The 23,923-nt window shown below is 50.8% G+C and overlaps 1 protein-coding gene across 2 annotated transcripts in view; it reads left to right on the top strand.

Annotated features, from left to right (window-relative positions):
* SGMS1 (sphingomyelin synthase 1) overlaps nt 1–23,923 on the top strand; it is a 90,205-nt gene that overhangs the window by 22,160 nt on the left and 44,122 nt on the right. The window contains exon 2 of one of the 2 annotated variants that reach the window (XM_039553857.1): nt 2,844–2,959. The gene's annotated coding sequence lies outside the window, so the exon portion shown is untranslated. Of the gene's footprint in view, nt 1–2,843; nt 2,960–15,936; nt 16,143–23,923 lie in introns of those variants that run through there. The other variant, XM_010408642.4, reaches the window with a different exon arrangement.

Raw genomic sequence — 23,923 nt, 5'->3', positions numbered from 1 at the left:
GCAGTCTTCAGCTGCTTAATCCAGCCTTCACAGACATTCCTGATCCTTGCTGGTTATAGGGAATAAGAAAATAAGACAAGAGCCTGCTCTTGCTCCTTTTGCCATGGTGCTGCTTGTGTGGATGTGTGAAGTGGGAAGGAAAAGACAGAGGAGAACCCTCAACTCCAAAGCTTCGCTGGTGAACAGCACAAGGAGTTCTGTAAAGTCTCCAAGAGTGGCTCTTGGCACTCAGATGTGGCTGTTTAAGTCTCCTAAATCCTGGTTTGCTGTAATTCCCCATGGGTGGTAAGGATGGCAGCATTCACCTGGAAAACATCTAAATATTAATACGAGGAATCCCATGCTCTCTCTGGGAATCCTGCAGGTCTCCACTGGCTGGAACATCTCCAGATGCATTAGTCAGAGATGCAGCTCCCACTCTGAGCCTGCTGCAGGCTCTGCTGGGGACAGTGTGAGCTCAGGTGCTGGAAAACGGGGAATATTCCGGGAACAAGCCAGCAGAGCTCTGGAGGTGTTGGGGTCCTGTTGCCTGGCGGTTGTCAGCCGTGTTGTGACGTGGAGAACAAGGCTGGCAGTAACTTCTCTCATTAATCTTCACGGCATCAAAACCTGCCGGGTTTCCTCTCAGCTGGTGCTCCTGCACGAAGGGAACGCTGTGACTGTCAGAGCAAGGGGTGGCCCAGCCAGAGCTGAGCGTGGTCCCGTTAGGTGCTAAAATAGCAGCGGGCTGGTCCCGTGCCGTGCCGCCGCGGCTCGGCATCGCTTAGCAACTCCAGGAGCTGAGCCGTTTCCACAGGGATGCTGAGTCCAGGGAAACAGGGCCCTGAGCCGGCAGCTCGTCCCCAGCACAGCAGCAGCCAGTGCTCTGCAAACACCAGGGCCTTCCTCAGGGGAAGGAGCAGGGCAGGGAGGAGTTTGGCACACAGGCTCGTTGGTTCGGGGCAGATGGACTCTGTTTTCTGAAAAGTGTGCCACCGATGCTGGAGTTTGGCAAATAACACAAGAAGTGCTGTGTGTGCCACAGGACAGACAGGAAAGAGCTCTAACCAAACCTTGCCACGCAGTCCTGCTGTCAGCAGAGCTGCTGGTACCCAGACTGTCGCTGGAGTTGCTCCTCCTGTCTTTGCAGCAGCCCAGAAATAATTGTGGATGTGGCAGGAAACGCATCCCTGCAGGCTCTGTACTGGAGAGGGAGAGGCTGCAGTGCGAGGGAGCTTCTCGGGGTTCTTGTGGTGCTCACAGCAAATGCTGCTGGTTCACAACTCGCTCATCAAAACGTCTGAGCACCGGTTTGTGCTCCGGGATCCATGGGGACTATCCTTCCTGGAGGAGGGGGCACACAGGGCGTGGAGCTTTCCCGGGCTGGCTTCCTCCTGTGGGTCAGGCTCTCGGCACATGGGCGGCTTCTGGGGGCTCAGGAAACTGCAGATAAGCGAGCGTGGTAAGTTGGGGAGGGCTGCTCTTCTGAGATAAGGGCCAGTTACTCATGAAAACGGCTCCTTCCTGGGGTGGGTGACACCTCTCGTAATCCTACAGCAGGCAGGGCAGGAGGCTGGCAAGGCTTTCCCTGGCTTTTCCATGGCTCCCTCCGGATGGACAAAAGCTGTTTGACTTCCAGCCTGTGGCACAGAGGAATCTCCTGGCCTGGAGGTGGAGGTGCCTGGTGTCCCCCTCCCTGCAGTGCTCAGGTGGCTTAGTCCTGAAGGTGAGGCAGTGTGAAAACCCAGAAGTGAATTTTCAAGCAATCCTAAACGCAGTTAAAAAGGAGTCCCAAGAAAGCAGAGTTACCAGGCTTCCAGCTGCCTGCTTCCTGGCAGACAGCTCCTTGGGTTTGGTGCTGCTTCAACAAGCAGAGTTGGATTTATTTATCCCCACCTCCTCCCCGGCTTGTATTGAAGTGGAAACGTATGAATTGCAGTTTTCTAACTAATGGGAATGGAGCAGGGAGATGTCTGGTTTTCCTTTATCTGAGAGAGAAAGCTGAGTTGGAAGAGCCCTACAGAGCACAGGAGGCTGGTTCTATTCTGAATCTCCACCCTGGTTTTGTCTCCCTTGGAGGCTGGAGGGGTTGGATGAAGAGTGGGTTTGCTTCTCTGGGTGGGATGAGTGGTTTGCATGCTGCTGCTGGCTCTGTTTGACTGTGCAAGAGGTGGAGAAGGGATGGGGTGAAACCTGGTCCCTGGGTTGCTTCCACCTGAGGATTTTGGGTTTGCTTCTGTGCAAGTGCTTCCTCTCTCCTAAATGGTCCTAGTTATCTTGGAGACTATCAGGAAAGGCTTCCAGCCTTCCTCCTTTGCTGCCTCTCATCACACCTTGTGTGATCCTGGGTTCGGAGCCAGGGTCTTGTGCATCCCAAGAGTTTTCTGGATTGCTCTTGTAGTTAAGGAAAGGTGCTCTGGGTGTGGGAGGGTGGTCAGCAGCCCATTTCTGGCAGTTCTGTTTCCCATATTGTTCTGGGGGTGGTTGTCCCAATCTAGGCCTGTTTGGACACAAGGATATTCTCTCTCCCTGAGTCCTTTGGGAAATACTCTTTTTAAGATGCAGCTGCCCCTGTACCCCTGGCAGTGTCCAAGGCCAGGCTGGATGGGGTCTGGAGCAGCCTGGGATAGTGGAAGGTGTCCCTGCCATGGCAGGGGGTGGAATGAGGTGGGCTTTGAGACCCCTTCCCACCCAAACCATTCCATGATTCCGTGTTAGCATGGCCTTTCCCGTGTATCCCCACTCTTGTTAGACCTTGAGGTCATCTTTGCACTGTAACAACTCCTGATGCTTCAGTGAAGGCTTGCTGTTAGCTCTGCCTCTTAAATGCCCTTACTTTTATTTGTTTGGTGCTTTGTTAACAGGGACTCTTACGGCTGCGTGAGAAGCTGCCAGCCGCAGGTCTGAGCTTCGACCCTCCTGTTCCAAATGAGCTTCTGAGCTGATGCATCGAGGGCTCTGGCTAGAAAAGCAGTTTCAGGTAGGTCAGGGCATCTCTCACTTTGTGTTTTCAAGCACGTGTGCTTTGGAGTGGTGTATGCATTCAGTGCCTTGTTTATTGTGACCTGGGTTCGGGCAAGTTCTTGTTTTGGGGGCTTGGGATGTTTCACAGACTGTCTAACTCCGGTGTTACATTGTAAAATCTTGGGGAAAGACAGCTGAAAGATCCCTTAGATCAGTTCCTTCTGCCTGCTTCCAGGGAAGGATGACTAAGAGCAAAGCTGGAAGATGTAGATTGTGGATAAATGCTCTCAAAACCCTGCTTGTAAGGAAATCTTTGCCCCTCTGGCTGTGGAAACTGGAGTGATATATTGGGAAGACAGCCAGAGTGGGGGCTGGAATACCTGTGTTCTGTTCTTAGCTCTGGCTTTGACATAGATAGATGACCTGCACAGAGAGAATAAATGGGGTGTAGGGGCCTTTCTTGCTGCTTGTAGTTGTGTTTTTGTCTTCCAGTAATGCTTTGAAGCTGTGTGAGGATTTGCTGAAAGGCATCTCATAAGATCTGTCGTGGTTTTGTTGGGTTTGATGCGTGCTGGAAAGCTCCGTGACTGATTGAAGAGCTAGAGGGGAGGTGTAGTGAGAAGCAGGAAATAAAAGTGGAGCTTTTGGGTGTAAAGATGTTGAGAAAGAGCATGTTCTAAAAGCTGTTACTTACTTGTTTGTGTGCAGCCTCAGTATCCAGCACCGGGAGTGAACCAAGTCCTTTGTGCCTCCCATTCCTAGTTGGGAAACCTTTTGCCTTTTCCCCCCAAATGTTCTGGAATATTAGTGAGCCTTAGCTGGCTGATTCTGAGAGGATGTGGTGGGAGACAGAGCAGAAAAGCAGCTTTCAGTTGTGATTCTTCCTAATCCAGCTGCAGGTGCCCTGAGCATATTTGTCTTTGGAAAATTTGGGTTTAGCCCTTCTCCTGTGGCTGTTCCAGTACTGCATCTGTCTGGATCTCAAAGGTTGTATAATTAAGATGTTCAGGGGCTTTTCTACAGAATCTGTAAGAAATACCACCAGAAATCATGAGAAAAGTGCTGTGACTAAATATTAAGGCTCCTGAAATTGAGGGAACTGATTTTTTTTTTTTGCATGTCACAGGTCAGGTGAATTGTGAGCAGGTTTTTGCAGTTGTTGCTCTCTGGAAGCTGCCTCTGTGTCACAGCTGTTCTGGACAAACTGTGATACCAGGTTACAGCAGTCAGGAAAAACCTTCTTCAACTACCTGAATACTGAGAGCAGGAGATACTTTGAGCAGGCACCTGAAGCTCCTGGCACTGTATTGATTCAGCTTCTGTTTGCTCTGCATCCAACACACAGCTGTGATGAATAATGCAGGAATCTATTACTTAAAGTTTAATGCAGCTTTAATCGGGGTTGAACATCTACAAGTGCAGTGCAAGAGGCTGCTCTGCTCTGTGTTAAAGGGAAAAGATTCAAAGCAGGGGTTGTTGGGTCTGTGTTGCTGGGTTGTTCCCTTTGCCCAAGCCAGGGCCTGTCCCCTGTGCTGGCCCTGCTGAGGGACCTCGAGGGCTGTGTCCAGTTCTGGGGCTGCCAATCCAGGAAGGACATTGAGGGGCTGGAGCGTGTCCAGGGCAGGGAACGGAGCTGGGAAAGGGCTGGAGCCCCAGGAGCGGCTGAGGGAGCTGGGAAAGGGGCTGAGCCTGGAGCAAAGGAGGCTCAGGGGGGACCTTGTGGGCTCTGCACAAGTCCCTGACAGGAGGGGGCAGCCGGGGGGGTCGGGCTCTGCTGGCAGGGAACAGGGACAGGACAAGGGGAAAGGGCCTCAGGCTGGGCCAGGGGAGGCTCAGCTTGGACAGCAGCAGGAATTTCTGCATGGAAAGGGTGCTCAGGCCTTGGCAGGGGCTGCCCAGGGAGCTTTGGAGTGCCCATGCCTGGAGGTGTCCAAGGAAGGGCTGGAGGTGGCACTCAGTGCTCTGGGCTGGGGACAAGGTGGGCATCGGGCACAGCTTGGACTCCGTGAGCCGGGAGGGCTTTTCTGACCCAAATGATTCTGTGATTCCATGGTTCTGTGGCACAGCTTGTCCTTTATGTGCAGGTATTCACTTGCAGGTGCCTTGATGTCTGGGACCTCTGTGGTTTTCCCCGTATTTATCTCAGTCTGTGACAAGACTCATTCTGTACCTGTGGGGTCACAGAGCACATGCTGACATCCAGGGATCTCACATCGTGGAATATCAAGGCACTGCTGTCTCTTCAATGGCTTTTTTTTCCTTCTTGGTACGAGTATTATTTTATTAAACAAAGGAAAAACATCCCTTTCGTCAATTGTTCCCTTTGCAGAACTTGAGCCTTAAAATAATCCAGGAAGCCTTTTGTTATATAAATATACTCATCCTCCAGCTTGGCACGGAATGTGCTTGACAGAGCTGCTTGCTGAATTCTGTTTTAAACTTGAATTTCAGTGGCTATGAAGGAGAAACCCTGGGCTCAGAGAGCAAACCAAGCATTGATTGCTGTGTAATCACAGTGTAACAGGGACTATTTAAAGCAGTGGAAAGCAGGGGTTTATGCCTGGAACTCAGTTTCTGTGTCTCAGTGATTTTTGTTTCAGATTGTTACAGCCAGGTGTGCTCAAACCTACCAAATTTAGCTCCATGGGAACAGAGCATATGTGCAGCCTTTTGAAAATATTCGTGCTCAAGTTGTTTGCTCAGGAATGGAATTGTGTATGAATACAGCAAAGGCTTGGAATGGTTAACAGTAAATTCCAGTGCAGAACATTCAGTAGTGACATCCCCCAGGTAAGTGGGCAACAGTTGGCTAGAGCAGATGTTTAAATAGGAAATGAACAAAAAATCACCACCAAAAAAACCCCCCACAAACTCAAAACCCCATCAACCCCAAAGCCCCACCACTCTGTGAATGTCAAATAATCTTTGGTAAAAGTGGTGTCTGGTTTCTGGGTGTTGTCTTGTGCACATAAAAGCACCTTGGGAGGAGTTCATGAATCACCTACAGGACTGGATGTGACTGTAGAGCTTTTCTGTGTCCTCTGTAGGCCACACATTCATTGTTACATTGGCTTTTTAAGTGATACCTTTGGTTTGTTTTGCTGCAAGCCTGGGCTTGAAGCTGCTGCTGACTGAGGAGATTGGACTCAGTGGTCTTGGAGGTCTTTTCCAACCTAAATGGTTTTATGATTCCTCCCAGCTTTTTCCAGGTGCGTGCATCGAAACTATCCCGCAGAAGTGGGGATGTTAAGTGGGTGCTGCAGGATCTGCCTGGGTGCTTTTGGTACAAACACTGAGCCCACAGGCTGTGTTCTAAATGCAAGGAGAGTGAAGGGTGAATCCATGCAATCCCCCAAGAGAGCCTGAATCCAGTCTGATGTGCTGCTGCCTCCTCCCATGGTAATGGAGTGATAGTGCACTGAGAGGAGAGAGAAGAGTCCAAGGAGAGTAATGTAGAATCATGGAATGGTTTGGGCTGGGAGGGACCTCAAAGCCATCCCATCCCACCCCCTGCCATGGGCAGGGACATCTTCACTGTCCCAGGCTGCTCCAAGCCCCGTGCAGCCTGGCCTGGGACACTTCCAGGAACCCACAACCTCTCTGGGCAATGACATCTTTGGCACTTACCCAAAACTAAAGGTTTAATGGAATTTTGGAGCAGAAATTTTATGTTCCCTGTGTTCAATTTGTTGGATCAATCAAATTGGGTTTTGGTAGATTTTCTAGCTGCTTACTCAATGGCTTGGCTTGTTCTGGGTGCTGTGGGTAATTTTCTTCTTGTCTCCTAATTTATTTGCCTTCAGATGTGTAGCTGCTCCCGTGTTTCCTGGAAAATGGAAAGGATGTGCTAGCAGGAAATGGCTGCAGTTAATGAAAATAGACTGTACTGTGCTGATGATTAATCCTTAATCCAAAGAGGGAACGTTCCTTCTGCACCTTTGTGGCCTGAATTAGCATCTGACTGTTCCTTTGTCCTCAGGCTGGCTGTGAATGACTCTGGGATTGATTCATGGCTTAGGGCCCCCAGTAATAGGATTTCCTGTGAGGGTGTGTCACCAGTCCTTGCACAGGTTCAAAGGGAAAATGGGTTTCCCCGCCTGTGTTTCATCCTCTGGACTTGTGCCCCTTGGCTCGTTTTTCTCCCTGACTCTGGTACCTTCGAGCTTCCAGCTGGGATTTGATGGCTGCTGCCATCCCAGCTCCTTTCAAGGGTCTCGTCATCCACCCAAGGCATCTGGGGTCGGGGCAGGTCGTGTTCTCCTTGGGTTCAGGAGTGAGCTTAAATACATTTAGTGCTTCTCTGGAAGGCTTTCAAGTGCAGCACTGCTCTTCTGCAGCTCTGTTTGCTTCCTCTGAAGGCCAAGCAGCTGCCGCTGAACTCGGGGCTGCAGTGCGTGACTGCTCCCTTAGCAAGCAGTTAAACCATCAGCTATTACACTGACGTGCAAATGCTATTTTGTGCTGAAGTCATGCTGGAAATAGATCAAAACGTCTTGTTTGTTTGGATTCACGAGGGGCACGCTGTCTCGCTGAGCTCTAATCTTGTTTTGCTCTCCACTTTCTTTGCAATCAGCAGAGCTGTGTTCAAACCATGCTGAGAGATTTAAGGTGCCTCTTGGTCTGCACCCCAGGAGCCACAGGCTGAGGGCAGCACCCCTGGGTTTGTGCCTTTTGGGAAGCTGGGTTATTAATCAGTTGTTTTCCCCCAGCCTCAGTCCTTAGGTGGATGGAAGAGGCTCTGTTCCCATGTTGAATTAAACCCTCTGCCCCTGTGCTCAGGTGAGACCCCACCTGCAGAGCTGCCCCAGCCCTGGGGCCCAGCACAGGGAGGGCCTGGAGCTGCTGGAGAGAGTCCAGAGGAGGCTCCAGGATGATCAGAGGGATGGAGCAGCTCTGCTGGGAGGAAAGGCTGGGAGAGCTGGGATTGTTCAGCCTGGAGAGGAGAAGCTCTGGGGTGACCTCATTGTGTCCTTCCAGGGCCTGAAGGAGCTACAGGAAACATGGAGAGAGACTCTTTACAAGGGCTGGAGTGCCAGGACACAGGGAATGGCTTCCCAGTGCCAGAGGGCAGGGCTGGATGGGATATTGGGAAGGAATTGTTCCCTGGCAGGGTGGGCAGGCCCTGGCACAGGGTGCCCAGAGCAGCTGGGGCTGCCCCTGGATCCCTGGCAGTGCCCAAGGCCAGGCTGGACATTGGGGCTTGGAGCAGCCTGGGACAGTGGGAGGTGTCCCTGCCCATGGCAGGGGTGGCACTGGATGGGCTTTGAGGACCCTTCCCACCCAAACCAGTCTGGGATTCTGTTAAAAATCTCCTTCTGGCTGAGTACTGACTCATTCGTTCGTTATTTTAATGACAGATGCACTTGTTTAAAATGGCTCCACGGTTTTGCAGTTTTATTGTTCAGCAGATAATAGGGTTATTGGGATTCTTGCACAAGATGTTTTGTTTCAGTTCACTCCTTAAATGTTTCTCTCTGTGTTTGCAAGAGGCATGAAAACAAAAAGGATTTTTTTCCCGGCCTGCACTGCCCTTTCTCTGCTGTCCCATTCCCAATGAGCAGTTGAAAGGCTGTCAGCAACTGTTTTGACAGATTTTCCTGTACTGCTTAGGAAGACAAAAAGTTACATCTCACATATTTTGCTGTGCAGAGATAAATACACAGCAAAGGGTGGGTGAAATATTTGGTACTGACATGCTGGGGGATTTTGTAGTCCCAGCACAGGATGTCTGCTCTGTCACCAGAGTCCTGTGTGACAGTCCCAGCTGTTCAAAGCGTGTGTGCATCCCAGCTGCATCCCGCCAGGCTTAAATATCCTCCTGGCCAGAGCGTGCTCCCACCTCCAGGTTCCTCCCCGCCCTTCCCTGCATTGTGGAGCATCCTTGCAGCCACCTCCAGACACATCACTGAACTCCCCCAGCTTTGCCAAGAGTTTCTTGGACAGTTGATGCAAATGCAGCCTGAGGAGCTCCCTGAGCCGTGTGTGGCACATGCATGTCAGGAAAATTAACCCACCAACACCAGAGGTTTGTGTCCAAAGAGGAGACAGAGGAGTCCCGTTACTTTATTTGAATCAAGGGAGAGGCCATGGGGCATTCCCCTGGGGTCTCTCAAATTTTTGGAGGGTGCAGCCCCCCTTTTATCCCAATTTCCTGATCACATTTCCCTCTCTCTTTCCCCGCTGGCTGAGGTACTTGAGAGGTACAGACTTCCCGGAATGCCTAATACCTAAGACTCTCTTCTAATGTATAAACCTCCCCCCCTTTATTTTTAGTTCCTTCTGAATTTTATGGTTTTCCCATTGTTTCTTTCATCTCTCAATATCCAATATCATTTATCAGCAGACCTGCAGTTTGTTTGTAGAGACAAATCTCTTTCCATTCCTCAACCAGTGGACCCCTTCTCATTGTTTCTTTTATCTCTCAGTGCTACTTTCATCAACCAGCAGGCCCAGAGCTTGTTTCTAAAGACAAGACTCTCATTCCTTTCATGTAGAAGGGCGAGGAACAGGCTTTGCACAAGGGCTGTGTCATTATTAGGCTAAGTTAACAGGGTGGCTTCAGGTGTTCTGTGAGTGCTGGTGCTGATCCAGAGTAGCTGAGGGTACTGGTGGTCTGTGCCAGCAGGAGTGCCCTGCCCTAGTGCTGGTTCCCAAATTCAGGGGCAGCACTCAGCTTGTTCTCGATGTTTTGTTATGGTTTCCCTGCCTGAGTTTGGGTCTCTGTGCAGCTTCTCAGGGAAGGCAGCTGAGTACCAAGACACTGTCTCCAGCTCTGCTGATCTGTTTGAAGTCCCCAAACAGTTGATCAGGCAAACTTGCTGCTAAATGGATGATCTAATTCCCAGTGAATGCTGTGATCATAAACATTACCCTACATCACAGAAACTATTTGAAAACCAGTGCATACTCCTCAAGCTGTCAGTTGTCCTTCAGCACCCTCGTAGTGCTCTTTCATCTTGAAATGCTTGCACTGAAGCTCAAATAAACTTACCTGTCAGCAGCTGTAGGGATGTCTCTTCTGCCTCCAGCTCCTTTGTAGCTGTAGCTGTTTACAAAGGAGATAAAGCAAGGAGCTCTCTTGTAGCTGCTGTCTCTCTAAATGATTTTTCTCATACTCCGGTAATATTCAGCACGAGGTTGTGTTGGTGCTTTGTGAGGATTGCTCAAAGCCAGCAGGTGAGCTCTCTGCTCAGAACCCCTGAGGACATGGGCAGGGCAGGAGGGTGTCCCTGTACACTGGGAAAACTGGGGGGAGAAATGGTCTAGAGAGAGGTGACTTCCTGGAAAAAGAACAGGACAGAGCACCCAATAACCTGAGTGCCTGAAGGGTGGCCCCCAGCAGAGGAATGCTGTTCCACAGCCCATGGACATATGGTTTGGATTTTACAGGGGAGAACTCCTTTGACACCTGAAATTCATAGGCTCATAAAATCATTGGGGTTGGAAAGGCCTCTGGGACCACCGAGTCCAAGCTGTGTCCAGTCCCCACCTTGTCCCCAGCCCTGAGTGCCACCTCCAGCCCTTCCTTGGACACCTCCAGGCATGGGCACTCCAAAGCTCCCTGGGCAGCCCCTGCCAAGGCCTGAGCACCCTTTCCATGCAGAAATTCCTCCAGAAATTCCATGTGGAATATCGAAGAAAGTCTGGTTTTTATGGACCTGTTCATTCTCTTTCTTCTCAAGGTGGGGTTCTAGATGCTCATTTCAGTGAAAGCCCACTTCACATCACAAGTCCTTCCTGTCTGTTCCATCCAGCATCCAAAACTGTGCAGTAGGAGTTCCTGACAAATGGCCCCAAGGAACAGCTTTATTTTTACACTACAGCCTTGCAAAAAGCAAGTCTGAAAACTTAGATCATCTCTATAAGTGAGCTTAATAAAACAGCACGGTTTTGTTTGCCTCCTTCTGCTTCTCGCTTGTGCAGGAGGCACCATCCTTGCAAAAGTCACGCTAAATCTGAAGCTCGTTCTCTGTTTGTCTGGAAAATGACAAAAAAACTTCCCATTTTTTCCATGTAGATGCACTGATTGTTTAGTTTTATTGGGGCAATTCTGACACTCAGCCAAGGTCTGCTTCTCTGTGGTAATTTGAGGTGGAATGAAAATGGACACTTCAAAGCAATCCTGTGTTGTCATCCTGTGAGTTCGAGATGCTGAAAACAGGAAAAAAAAACAAATCTGTGTCCCAGCAGGAGCTGGAGGCTGCAGCTCTGCCCCTGGGTGTACTGTGAATATTGATGACACAGACCTGTGAGGACTGTTCGCACGTGAGAAGAAGAGGAAACCCAGGAGTGTTGAGCAGGAATCAGACGTGTGCTGCAAGGTCAGTGAGGCTGGAGAGCAGCAGCTGGTTACTAATAAAAAACCAGGTTATTTCCTGTGTGCCTCCTTGGGGGTCACTTTGCTGGTGCTGCGTGAGGAAATAATAAATACAGGTGACCAAAGTGTGTGTATATGTATTTATTTGATGTTTTTTACCAAAAACCAGTTTGAGATAGAGTGGAGGAAGGCACATGAACAGCCAGGGATGTGGTTAATTCCTTGCTCTGCTGCTCTGGTTTAAGAAAAGTTTTGGAAGCAGCTGTTTTGAGATATTGAGAGGTTACTGCATTTTCCAGGCTCTTTCCTGTCTCAGAAGCCTAATGCTTGTTCCTGCAACACTGGCAGAACGCAAAAACTTCATTAGTTTTAGGTTTTATTCTGCTCTAGGGGGGCTTTTCTCTGCATTTGGAGGTCCTTTCACTGCAAATAGCTGTGAAGTCAAAATACTAAATGAATAAATATTATTAATGAAGGAGTAGAGAACAGAAAAAGCTACTGTAAAAACCCCATAATTTAAAAAACTACCTTTTTCTCCATGATTCTCCGTATCCTGAATCCTCCATCTCCAAAAGGAAAAAGGTTCAGCAAAGGATGATGAAGGCGATCTAAGGCATGGAACAGCTGTTGTATAAAAGGACATAAATAAACTTTGTCTCTTTAGTGTGGAGCAGAAATAATGGTGAGGGGGAGAAGCGAGGAGAGAAATGTTATGCAGATTGGGAGCTTTGCATCCTCTAAAGAGGATGACTGTACCCAGGCCTTCCTCACTCAAAAAATCAAGGAAGTAATGAACTTATAACAAGGGAAAGTTTTTCTTTCGGTGGTGCACAGTTATGCTGTGGTATTCCTGGCAGCCAGGATGTTGCCGGAAGGTGAGAGGTTCAAAGAAGGCTGGATAAAACCCAGCTTATTAAAAGTTATTAAAGACAGCGTCTCCTGGCTCAGGGAAGAGTTATTAAAGCAGTGTTTGGAGGAATCCCAGGATGGCTCAGGCTGCAGGGAGCACAGAGGGCACCTGGTGGCACCTCCCTGCTCCAGCAGGGCCATCCCGGAGCACAGGCACAGCACTGTGTGCACACAGCTCTGCAACAGCCCCAGGGAGGAGAGCCCAGAGCCTCTGTGGCCAATGTGCTCAGGGCTGGGCACTGCCCAGGGCAGCAGTTCTGCCTCCTGGGCAGGGCAATTGCTGGGCTCAGGCCCTGCCCGGTGCTCTGGTGCCATTGCTGGGCCCCGGAGCAGAGCCCGGGCCCTGCTCGGAGCCCTCCCTGCAGCCAGGGACAGCCAGGGCTGAGGGCCCCTCTCAGCTGGGGCTCCTCTCGAGGCTGAGCAGCCCCGGCTCCCTCAGCCTGTGCTGGGCACGGAGATGCTCCAGGCCCTTCCTCAGCTGCGCAGCCTCCGCCGGCCCCGCTCCAGGAGCTCCCTGGCCCTGCTGTGCTGAGGAGCCAGGGCTGGACACAGCACTCCAGAGGTGCCTCCAGGGCTGCCCAGAGGGGCAGGATCCCTCCCTGCCCTGCTGGGAATGCTCTTCTGTCCTGCTGCCCCCAGGATCCCATTGGCCTCCTTGGCCCCAGGACACTCTGCAGGCTCAGGGACAGCTCGGTGTCCCCCAGGACCCCCAGGACACTCTGCTGGCTCAGGGACAGCTCGGTGTCCCCCAGGACCCCCAGGACACTCTGCAGGCTCAGGGACAGCTCGGTGTCCCCCAGGTCCTTCCCCTCAGAGCTGCTCCAGCAGGGACCCCCCAGCCTGTGCTGGTGCTGGGGCTGTTCCTGCCCGGGTGCAGGACCTGCATTCCCCTTGTTGAAGAAGGTAACACTGTTAAACTTTGTGTAGAGACATGGAACTTTTGTCTGTAAGCAGGTCCTAAATAACACCCAGCTGTTGTGTAGCTGTGTAACACAGGGGCTACAACCTGGAGTAGCAGATGAAATGTGGGATTTCTTGGCTTCCATGCTATTTCCGACTTTTGGTAGGTAATGGGAAACAGGCAAGGAATAGCAAGTGATTCAGGTGATAAAAAGCTGGTGTTTAGGAGCAGATGACAGCAGCAGTTGTCGTGGCTGATTGGGCTGTGCTCCTTTCCCACAGTTCTGCAGTCTGGAGCGTGCTGGGAGCCGGGTGGGTTGGGGTGGCAGTGTGCCAGCTGGTGCTGGGGTGATGATCAGGTTACCCTGGTGTGCTGCAGACAGATGGGCCCCAGCATTTCCGTGCACACTCGATTTCCAGCCTGACACAATGTTTGGGTAGAGCTGGAATGCTGGGAGTGCACCTTCACCCAGGGAGGGCAAAGGTTCCTTACGCTGCACGGCGCTTTTTACTACACTGGGGGGGTTTGCTTGGCTGACATATGGAAGGACTGAATTTCCCTGGAGATTTTGACGTTCAGCAGTGTGTGGGTGTTAGGAGGCTTTGGGAGGTGGAGGAGGATGGAGTTGGAATAATGTCCTTGGAATCAGAGCTGTTCTTATCTGCTAGAAAGAAACTGGCTGCTGTAAAAGGAGGGGAGAAATCCTCAAACATTGGACTACTCTAGGATTTTGTGCAGAGAAGGAAGACTTGGAGCAGGAGATGTTTAAGAATTGATCCTGGTCTGAGTGGGGTGGAAGCCCAAGTGTGAGTGAGCACGTGTGGGGTCAGTGACATGCTGCACGCACATGCTCAACAGCCAGACCTTGAAAATGGAAAGAGACTCTTGGTTCAGTGAGCTCCAGCCCAAGGCATGGGTTTGGTGACCTGTGTGATAACTTGGAGAGTAAATTCCAAATGATTTATCCTTCTTCTGATCTCTCTTGAACTCCAAGTGCTCGTGTCTGTTGCTGTCAAGTGGCTGCTTCTCTATTTATGAGCGAGGTGGAAACTACTGACCTGCTTTGCCTCCTCTGAAAGGCAAGTGTTAGTTCTCTCTGAGATGGCAAGGACAGTATTTCTGCATGTGCTTGGACTAAATTTACCGTAGGGAACTGGAAAGTGTAGATGGTGACGACTGCTGGAAGGGAAAGCGTGTATTTACTGCTCGGTGGCAATAGATTTATAGACAGATAGCTTGGTTTATGGGTAAATATTGTTGCCTCTATTTCTGTAGCCATAAGCAGTAGATTTTAAAGCCTAAACTTTGCTATAATCTGGGGACCTTTTTACATTTTTTTTCCCTATCCCATCTGCTGAGTTCTTCACTGGTGGCTGAGGCGTCACGTGGCGCCAGGAGAGCCAAGAGAAGTGACGCATCCCGGTATCCCATGGTAACTCTCCCTTTCCTTCGTTTTTAGCTCGTTTGCTTTGCTCCCAGATAGAACAACCCGCCTGTGGGATTAGATGTGCTCCGCTCACACACGGGTGAAGCTGAGGTTGCCAGGGTTTGCACTCCTGAAAACCATTTGACCTCGGTAACCCAGATTGCCCTTTGAAAGGGAACCAAAGAGCACAACAAAGCACAAGGCAGCAACCCCCGCTCCAAACCAACACCAGCCCCCACCGAGCCCAGAAATCTCCGAGTTCCCCACCCAAACTTCTCAACACGCAGGAAGCATCAGTGGGAGTTCACTCTTAGTTTGCCATTCAGGGTATTGAAGCTCGTCCGAGAAGTTTCTGCAAACCACAGGTAGATAATCTACCCCGCGAGCGGAGGTACAGTTCTCACCAAAGCTAAATTTGTCTTGAGGTCTTGAGGTTCACACAGGTTTTGCTGCTGGAAACTTGTTAGGTGAGGCTTGCTTTTCCCCCCCCCCTTTCTTCACCACCCCATCAGTTGTTTTTAACCTCTGGTTGCTATATGCAGTTACTGCCTGCATTTTCGTTAGAAATATCCTACTTATCCCCCAAGAAAAGCTCATGGCTTGCATTCAGATACGTTGATATTTTTTAGAATTCTGATTATTTTTTGAAAAATGGATCATTTACTCATAGAATCATAAAACGGCTTGGGCTGGAAGGGGCCCCAAAGCCCATCCAGTGCCACCCCTGCCATGGGCAGGGACACCTCCCACTGTCCCAGGCTGCTCCAAGCCCCAATGTCCAGCCTGGCCTTGGACACTGCCAGGGATCCAGGGGCAGCCACAGCTGCTCTGGGCACCCTGTGCCAGGGCCTGCCCATCCTCCCAGGGAGCAACTAATTGAAACCCACTTTCTCCTCTATGTTTGTTTCTCCTCTATATTTTCTCCTCTATATCCACTGTGACTTTATTGTATTAAACCAGCCGTGGTATGACTCGCTCAGCCTAAAACTCGAGGCTGCAAATGGAGTAGCTCCTCACCAGGTATAGACAGTGAGTAGAGCCTGCAGTGAAAGACCCCAAACCTGTTCTTGCATCCTGTTTGCAAACTCTTCCGTGCCCGTTTCCTGTGTGTGCTGAAGCTTTAACTCTGTGTGTCTGCTTTAGCTCTGCCCTGCCGCTTGGATTTTTGCTGTAGGGCAGAGCTTCGCAAACCAAATTTATCCTCAGAGAGGAAGAAAAAAAATTAGTTTTGCTCACACGTAGTGCCCGTGTACTGGAGGAGTCTGCGGTGAAGTTTTTCAGCGTGGCAGGATTTGCATTTGCTGTTGCCACAGCTACAAGTGAGCTCACAGCATTTCGGTCCCTCGCCCAGGGACGAGCAGGACTTTTCAGAGTGAAGGCACCAGTGCACCGAGATGACTCATCCTGGTGTGTCCAAGGGCTGGGGAATCACTTCTTGAATGGGAGAGGATGCCGAGGTGTGCGGGGGAGGAGGCAGGAGATGTAGCCTGAGCAGTTTGGGGCTGCCTGGATTTGGGCTGGGTGATGGGTGCTGGGAACAGGCTGCTGAGCTGTCACCTGACGAACAACGTCCCTGCGGGCACCTGGATGTTGGGAAGTGTCCCAGGACTCCTCTGATGTGCTTCCTCTGGCTTTGCTCCAAGCAGGTATTTAGTACAAATCTCTGTTCTCGTCCGACTGAATTCCCTTTCTGTTCCGTTTCAGTTCCAGGCAGTCCATCGTGCTGCCCTGGGCTTGCATGGGGAGTGCTGCTGCCCGGGTAAATCCAAACAATAGCCTGCTTGTGGCAGCTGAAAGTGGTGCTGGAAAAAAATCCCTCTTCTGTAACTGCAGGAAAAAAAAACAAGCCTGTGTGCAGCAGGAAGCAGCAAGACTCTATTAAGTCATACTTTTAATTTTTTTCCCCTGCATCTTCTGCACAGTCTGTGATGATTTAAGCATAAATCGCTTAGGAAAAGTCCTTGGCCTGTCTTTTAGTTACCGATTGCCTGCATGGCAGGGGGTTGGAAGGTGGTGGTCAAGGTCCCTTCCAACGCAAAGCATTCTGCATGGTTCTGCAGTTTGGGTGGGTGTCAGAGGATGGTTACCCTGTAACCAGAGATTTGCAATTGTAACCACTGTAAGTAAGTGTGGAATATTTAATAAGGAGATAATTGGATGCCTACCTTCATCTAGATAAGATTTTAAAACTTTGTGCTGCCTTGCTGTCACGTTTCTGCCTTTTCCCAACAACAGCCTGGCTGGCTGGTGCCTTTCACCTCCAGGATTCCCTGCTGCTCTTGTTATCCGTGTTTCATAAGCTGCCTGCAATGGCCTTTTCCAGCTGATTCTTGGAATGGTTAACAAGAAGCTATTTCCTCTATGTTACCATGTGCAACATGCTACTGTGACACTGCTGAAGTCTTAGACCTGTTGTCTGGGACGGAGGTTGCCGGGACAGAAAAGCTGGAGATGGGAGAGAACTGTGGTATGTGGGCAGCTCAATTAATCCAGGGGTTTGAAATGAAAGGGAAGAACTGAAGTGTTGTGAGCAGGGTGTGACACTTTTTCCCCCAACAAACAGCTGTAACTTGTCACACAGGTCACTTCACTGGTGTCATGTCTATGGACCTGGGCTCATTTAAAGATTTCATTATTGCACTTGATTGGTATTGTTGAGGCTTTGGATTTCTGTTTGAAACTGCTTTTGTATTGATGATGTGCTTAAGTGTTTGGTTTTTTTTGGGGTTTTTTTTTTGGTTTTTTTTTTTTTTTTTGCTGTGTTGGAGGCCTTTTTCTGCTGTGACTTCTTATGTTTGGAGCTGTGGGTGTGTAGGTTTATGGATTAAAAAAAACAAGGGGGGCGAGAACCCTCCAAACAAAGCCCAACTGCGATCTCAGTAATCAAACTGCAGCTCCCAGAGGGAGGACAAGGGTTATGGGGAGCACAGACACCAAGTGAGGTCTCCAGAGGATATCTTTGGAGAGGCAGGAGGGCTGATATCCCCAGAGAACAGTGTCATTTCTGAGCTGTAGGCCAAGGGCAGGGGCATCTCTGGGCTCCACTTTGCCTTCGTGTGCACCCTGGAATAGACTTGGACTAGGGGAATTCAGCTTTTATTTGACAAGGAAATGCCAGGTCCCATGGCAGGTGGAACAAAACAATCAGCAGATGAACTGAAAGGCCGCTGACCACAGAAGATGCATTGTCCAGCTTATGGGAGTCCTGTCAGAGTGCGGTGAGCTTGTGGGGTGGACAGGGAAGCTAAATAGCTAAATGACGGATTTGTTACTTGGAGTGATGATAATCTGGAAGAGGACTGTAGGCTATGATACAGCCAAGAGTGCCGGAATTGTGAGACATGGGAATACTGCTGCTCACTGCTTTTTTTGGACCAGGCTGGCCAAGGAATAAAGGTCAGAATAACTGGGGAAGGCCTTTCGGCACCAGCACGATGCTGTCTGCAAGTGAAGTTTATCTCTGCAGGCAGCTGCTCGCCCCAGGGACTGGCCAATTTTGGCTTTTGTTGTTTGGTTGTTTGTTTTTTCTTCTCTTAGTAACTCTCCAAAACTCTCTGCAGGGTGTCTGGTTTCACCTGAGGGATTACCTTTGTGGGTAGGAGAATAAAGAAGAATGCAGCTGCTGTCCTGGAGATCTGCATTAGTGCCTCTGCCCGGAGGTTTTGGGCTAGTTGTGGTCCCTGTGCCACTGTGATGGTCATCTGCAGGTGGCAGGAACTGCACAGTCTGGCCTGAGCTGCTGCTCTGACTCTTGGCCACAAGGATTTCCTGGTCTGTTCCCCACCTTGCTAGAAGCCAAAGAAGGGGATCTGGGCACGAAAATTATTGTGGAACCGCGATAACAGGTCTGGTTTGGATGCATAAAGGCGCAATTAAGGCTTGAGAGAAGTGTTGTGAACACTTCTGGAGAGTGTGGATGGATGAAAGAGTTCCGCAGGATCCAACAGAGCCTGGGGAAGTGCTTACACAGAGTGCATTGGCACGAGGTATTCCTGTGGTCCTTGAGTTCCTTTCACCGTGAGAAGGCCAATTAAAAAGGGGTTTCTGCTGCCCAGTGGGTACTGGGGAGGTACTTGTATTGGGCAGTGTTGTTTCCCATGGGAATCCATGTCCCTTCCTTTCTAAGAGATTTGTTTTCATCCCGCATCGTGGTGGGATTTCATGCTTCCCGTACAAGAAGTTAAACAGAGGTTTAAAAATAAAAATATCCCCTCACCCCCAAATCTCAGAATGACTTTTGAACCAGCACAGGCTGGAGAGAATCCTTGTGTGGATTATTTGCTCTCTTGGGTTTTGATCTTGGTTTGTTTTGGGTTCTTTTTTGGCCCTAAAAATGTTCAGAGGTTAAAATTAGAATAATAAACATTTACAAGGGAATTTTCTACGGTCAGCTTTCATTTAGCACTGAAAGCCCTGGAAAGCCTGGTCCATTTTGGGATGCTGGAGACAGAGTGAGTTTTTTCCTGTTTTATTTTAGAGCGGCATGATGGATGTGGAAGCTTGAATTTTCCTTTATTTAGTGGTGTAGCAAAACCAGTCTTTCGCTGTATTAACAAAGAGTCACATTCATAACAGGAAGAGCAGCTAAGCAAGGGCAGTGACTTAGAGGGGGAATATCTTGGTATTGCAAGCATTTAATGACTAATGCAGGTCTTTTGTGCCAAAATCTTCCTGAATTTGTAACACAGTGATCACACAAAGTCCTGCAGCCTTTCTTAGGCAGGAGAGAGCTGCTGTGTCTGTCTCTGTCACCCTGTCCTGTTACACAGTGTATTTGGGGAAGGAACCCTGTTCCTTTTGTCACCAGATGAACGATCCTAAATTCTTTTGGGGTTCCTGTTGGGTGAGTCTGTTGTGAGAACCCTGGCTGTCCTGTGCTGGTTTTATAGCTGGTCTTCATTCACACCCTCAGTGTGGGTGTAGGGATGTTCCCTGTGCCTCAGTTCCTGCTTTTTTGATTCAGGACCACTCCGAAAATTCATCTTGGGTGCCAGGTTGTAGCTGCCTCAGGTGACAGCCAGGCTGCAGATCTGCTGCTTTGGGGCAGGATGGAGCCCTGGCTGCCTCTGGACTGATATGCTATTTCCATGTAGAATTATTTCTCTTCGTGTGTGTGTGCGCCTGTGTTTTTATTTCTCCAGTTCCCTGAAACTCGAGCCAACTCTTCCTTGTTCTGCAGCAGCATCCCAGGCTCCTTGGGCTGGATCTCACAGCAGAGTGCTGGACGTGCAGCATCCCTGCTTCCCCGTTTGTTTGATTTGTTCTGGGCCTCAATGCCAGGTACACCGTGCTGGCACCTTCCAGCTGTGACTCTCGTAGAGGAGCCACCCTCCTCCAGCAGGGTAGCACGGAGACAGGGCTGGTGGTGCTTTGCTGGCAATGAGGAGCTGAGCTGGGCTGTAATTAGCAGCCTTTCTTTTCCCTTGCGAGTCCAGAGAGGATTCTGCAGTCCTTTCTGTGTTCAGCTGGTTCTGCTTTGTGGGGTTTAGTTCAGTATGAAACAGTAACTTCTGCTGCCCAGGAGAAAAGTCCCGTATGAATTGGGTTTGTTTTGTGCTGAGAGTGCTGCAAGCGTAAGGCAAGTGCTCAGCCTCCCCAGGAGGAGCTGCTTTGATGTGTGGAGATGCTGCTCTAATCTTTGTGCTCACAGCTGCAGGAATTCTAAAGACAAAACTGTGAGCTGAGAATCTGAGCCCCTGTGCAGATCTCTGCAGGGAATGTCTGTTGGTTTGGGGCTGCCTCTTTGTGCACCTACTCAGGGAGTCCCAGAACAGCTGGGGTTGGAAAGGACCTTAAAGCTCATCCAGTTCCCACCCTCTGCCAGGGGCAGGGACACCTTCCACTGTCCCAGGCTGCTCCAAGCCCCAATGTCCAGCCTGGCCTTGGGCACTGCCAGGGATCCAGGGGCAGCCCCAGCTGCTCTGGGCACCCTGTGCCAGGGCCTGCCCACCCTCCCAGGGCAGAGTTTATTCTGTATATGGAACCTGAATTTCCCCTCTGGCACTGGGAAGCCATTCCCTGTGTCCTGGCCCTCCAGTTCCTGCTGCAGGGTCCCTCTCCAGTTTCCCTGTATCCCTTCAGACCCTGGAAGGAGCTGTGAGCTCTCCACACAACCTTCTCCTCTCCCGGCTGAGCAGCCCCAGCTCTCCCAGCCTGGCTCCAGAGGGGAGGTGCTCCAGTCCCCTCAGCAACTCAGTGGCCTCCTCTGGACCTGCTCCAACAGTTCCATGTCCCTCTTGTGTTGGAGGCACCAGAACTGTGCACAGAATTCCAGATGGGGTCTCACCTGAGCACAGGGGCAGAATCCCCCCTCCCCTGCTGCCCACGCTGGGGGCTCAGCCCAGGGCACGGGGGGTTCTGGGTCCCAGCTCTCACCCACAGCACCCCCAGGTCCTTCTCCAGGGCTGCTCTCAGACACTTCCCTGCCCATCTTTTTGCGTTACACTAAAATCCAGCTTGGTAGCTACAAGTGGAACAGTCCCTAAACCCCTTCCCAAGCTCCAGGATGGAACGTGGTATGGCTTAGAGCAAGAGATCCTGCAGAAAATGCACCTGCCTGGGGCAGGGATTGGGCCAGCTGACCCCAGCAGTCCCTTGTCACCTTGTCATCCTCACTTGGTGACACCAGGCTGACATTGGGAAAACACCCATGGCAAGAAGCCAGGACCATGGATGGCCTTAAATCCCTGTGAACCAACGCTTGCAGGGAGTCAGGTTAGAACTGTAGTGGTGCCCTTTTTTTGCTGTGTGAAGAGACCTCGAGTGCCCTGGCCCCAGCTGTGCCAGCTGCCACCACAGCAGAGCCCAGCTGGGCTCTCCCTGTGCCTGCTCAGCCCCCAGTGTGCTCAGTGTATTTGCAAAGAGAGGAGAAGGAGGAGGAGGTGTGCTAAACTGAGAACCAGGCAAGGCAAATGCGCTGACAGTTACACAGAAACATGTTTTATCAGGAGCTTTTGGACACAGACCTGAATTTTGCAGTTTTCCCTGTCCCTCCTTTTTAGGGGGAAATACTGACAGATTGGATCACTTTTGTGCTTCCCTCTGTTGCTGATGACTTGAACTTGACCTCTTTTTGCTGGACAACCTCCAGCTGTGGGAACGAGGAACGTCGGAGATTTAAAGAAATTGCAACTTCCATTTATCTCTTGGTCTTAAAATAAAAAACTTTAGTGTTTCTGTTATTTTACACCAGCAAGAAGTAGTTATCCGCTGAGTTAATGAAGATTTTAGCTTGTAAACCTAAATGATATCCATGTCTGACTCCTCTTGCTTTGTTATAGGAGAGGATAACCATCCTCTGGTTTTTAAAGGTGTAACAGAGCATTTGCGGGGCTGAGGGCTTTTTTAAAGCATTCATCCCAAAGGTGATGTTTGAGAAAAAAAAAAAAGAAGGCAAAAGGACAGCAAAGCTCAAGGGAGATGGAGACTGTGGGGGAACTTTATGGAATGTGGGTGACGAAACACCTCCTGGCTGGTCGGTTCACATTGCCTGTCTCTGACCCCTGTGTCACATTGAGAAAGCAGAACTGGAGTCAAACCACAGCCAGGGCGAGTTAGCAAGGGCTGGGAGCTGAATCTCGACCTCAGGAGTGAGAGAGGGCACGTGTCAGTTGTTCCTGCTGAGCTGGGTGTGACCTGTCAGCGCTGTGACACTGTGGGACTGCGCCCTAGACAGGGCCCAGGTGCTGCTTTGGAATTCCTGTGGGTATCATAAGTGATATCCGGGGTGTGAGAGTGAACTGGCAGAAGGACCCCAGGATCACAGCCTGGCTGAGCTTGGCAGGGACCTCTGGAAAGTCACCTTGTCACACAGGGGTCACCCAGAGCTGCTTGTCCAGGGCCATTTGCCAGACTCTCTCTGGTGTGTCCGTGTCTCTTTCCCACCGGGGAATGCAGAACTGGACCTGGCACTTCAGGAGTGGTCTCACCAGTGCTCAGGAGAGTGGAAGGGTTCCTCTTGTGATGCAGCCCAGGAGGCTGGTGGCCTTCTTTGCTGGCTCCTGGGAGCTTGTTGTCATCCAGAGGCACAGGTTCTGCTTGCAGAGCTGTTCCCAGTCCGTCAGCTCCCAGCTTGTGCTGGCTCCTGGGGTCCCTCTCCCCCAGGTGAAAGAAGGACTCTGCCTTTGCTTTATTAGAACACCGTGAGGCTCCTGCCCGCCCCTTGCTCCAGCCTGTCCGAGTTCATCCAGGTGGCAGTGAGACCCTCTGGTGTACTGGCCATTCCCCCCGGTTTGTGTCACCAGCAAAGTGCTGAGGGCACACTCTGTGCATCCTCCAGGGCTTCAACAAAGAGGTTAAATGATTTTGGCTCTCATATCAACCCCTGGGAAGTGTCTGTCCTCCGACTGGACTTTCTGCCACTGACTACTACCCGCTGGGCCTGGCCATTTGGCCAGTTTTCTACCCACCTCCCTGCCCTCCTGGCTGCTCCATACTTTGCCAGCTCATCTGAGGGTGTGGGGAGAGCCAGAGTTGAAAGTCTTGCCAAAGCCAAGACAGACAACATCCTCTGCACTCCTTCCATCCACCAAGATTGTTTCATCCCAGGAGGAGGTCAGGCTGGTGAAGCAGGATTTTTCCCTTCATGAATCCATGCTGACTACTCCTGATCACCCCTCTGGTCTTTGCAGTGACTGGAAATGGTTTCCAAAGTTCATCAAGTGTGGCCTCACAGTGACAGCAGCCAGCTCCCTCAGCACTTGTGAGTCCATCCCATCTGGTCCCATGGGACGAAGTGTGTCCAGCCTACCGTCCCCATACCTGATCCTCTTCTACTAAGGAAAAGTCCTCCTTGTCTGGATTTCCCCTGGGGCCTCAGGGACCTGCAGTTCCCGAAGGCTGGCCTCGCCCGCACCCTTCACATCCCTTGTCAGACTCAATTCCAGGTGTGTTTTGGCTCTCTTAGCCCCATCCCTGCACCATCAGTGTTCCCAGATTCCTCCTGGATCACCTGCCCCTGCAGGATAGGATCAGTGTTCCTAGATTCCTCCTGGATCACCTGCCCCTGCCCTGCGCTTTGTGCTTGGCTCTGAGCAGGCGCTCCGTGTTCCTCCATGGAGGCCGCCTGCCCCTCAGCTTGATCAGCCTTTTGTTGGGATGGGCTGTCCTTCAGTCTGGAGGAGGTGATCCTTTTTATCAACCAGCTTTTGGGTCCCTTTTCTCTCCAAGCCCATGGGATTCTTCAGGCACACCCCTGAAAACAATGCCAAAGTCTCTTCTCCTCAAGTCCAGGGCTGTGATGCAGCTTTTTCCCTCAGCTCCTTCTTTTGAGGGTTCTGAGCTCCATGGTCAGTGCAGCCAGAGGTGCCCAGACCTTCGCATCCCTGACCAGTTCTTGCCTGTCTGTGAGGATGAGATCCACTCCCATGGGTAGGGACACCTCCCACTGTCCCAGGCTGCTCCAAGCCCCAGTGTCCAGCCTGGCCTT

The sequence above is a fragment of the Corvus cornix genome, chromosome 6 (assembly GCF_000738735.6).
Source record: "Corvus cornix cornix isolate S_Up_H32 chromosome 6, ASM73873v5, whole genome shotgun sequence".
Lineage (NCBI taxonomy): Eukaryota > Metazoa > Chordata > Aves > Passeriformes > Corvidae > Corvus > Corvus cornix.
Note: the sequence above shows the minus strand (reverse complement) of the source record. Positions and strands in the feature narration are given on the sequence as shown.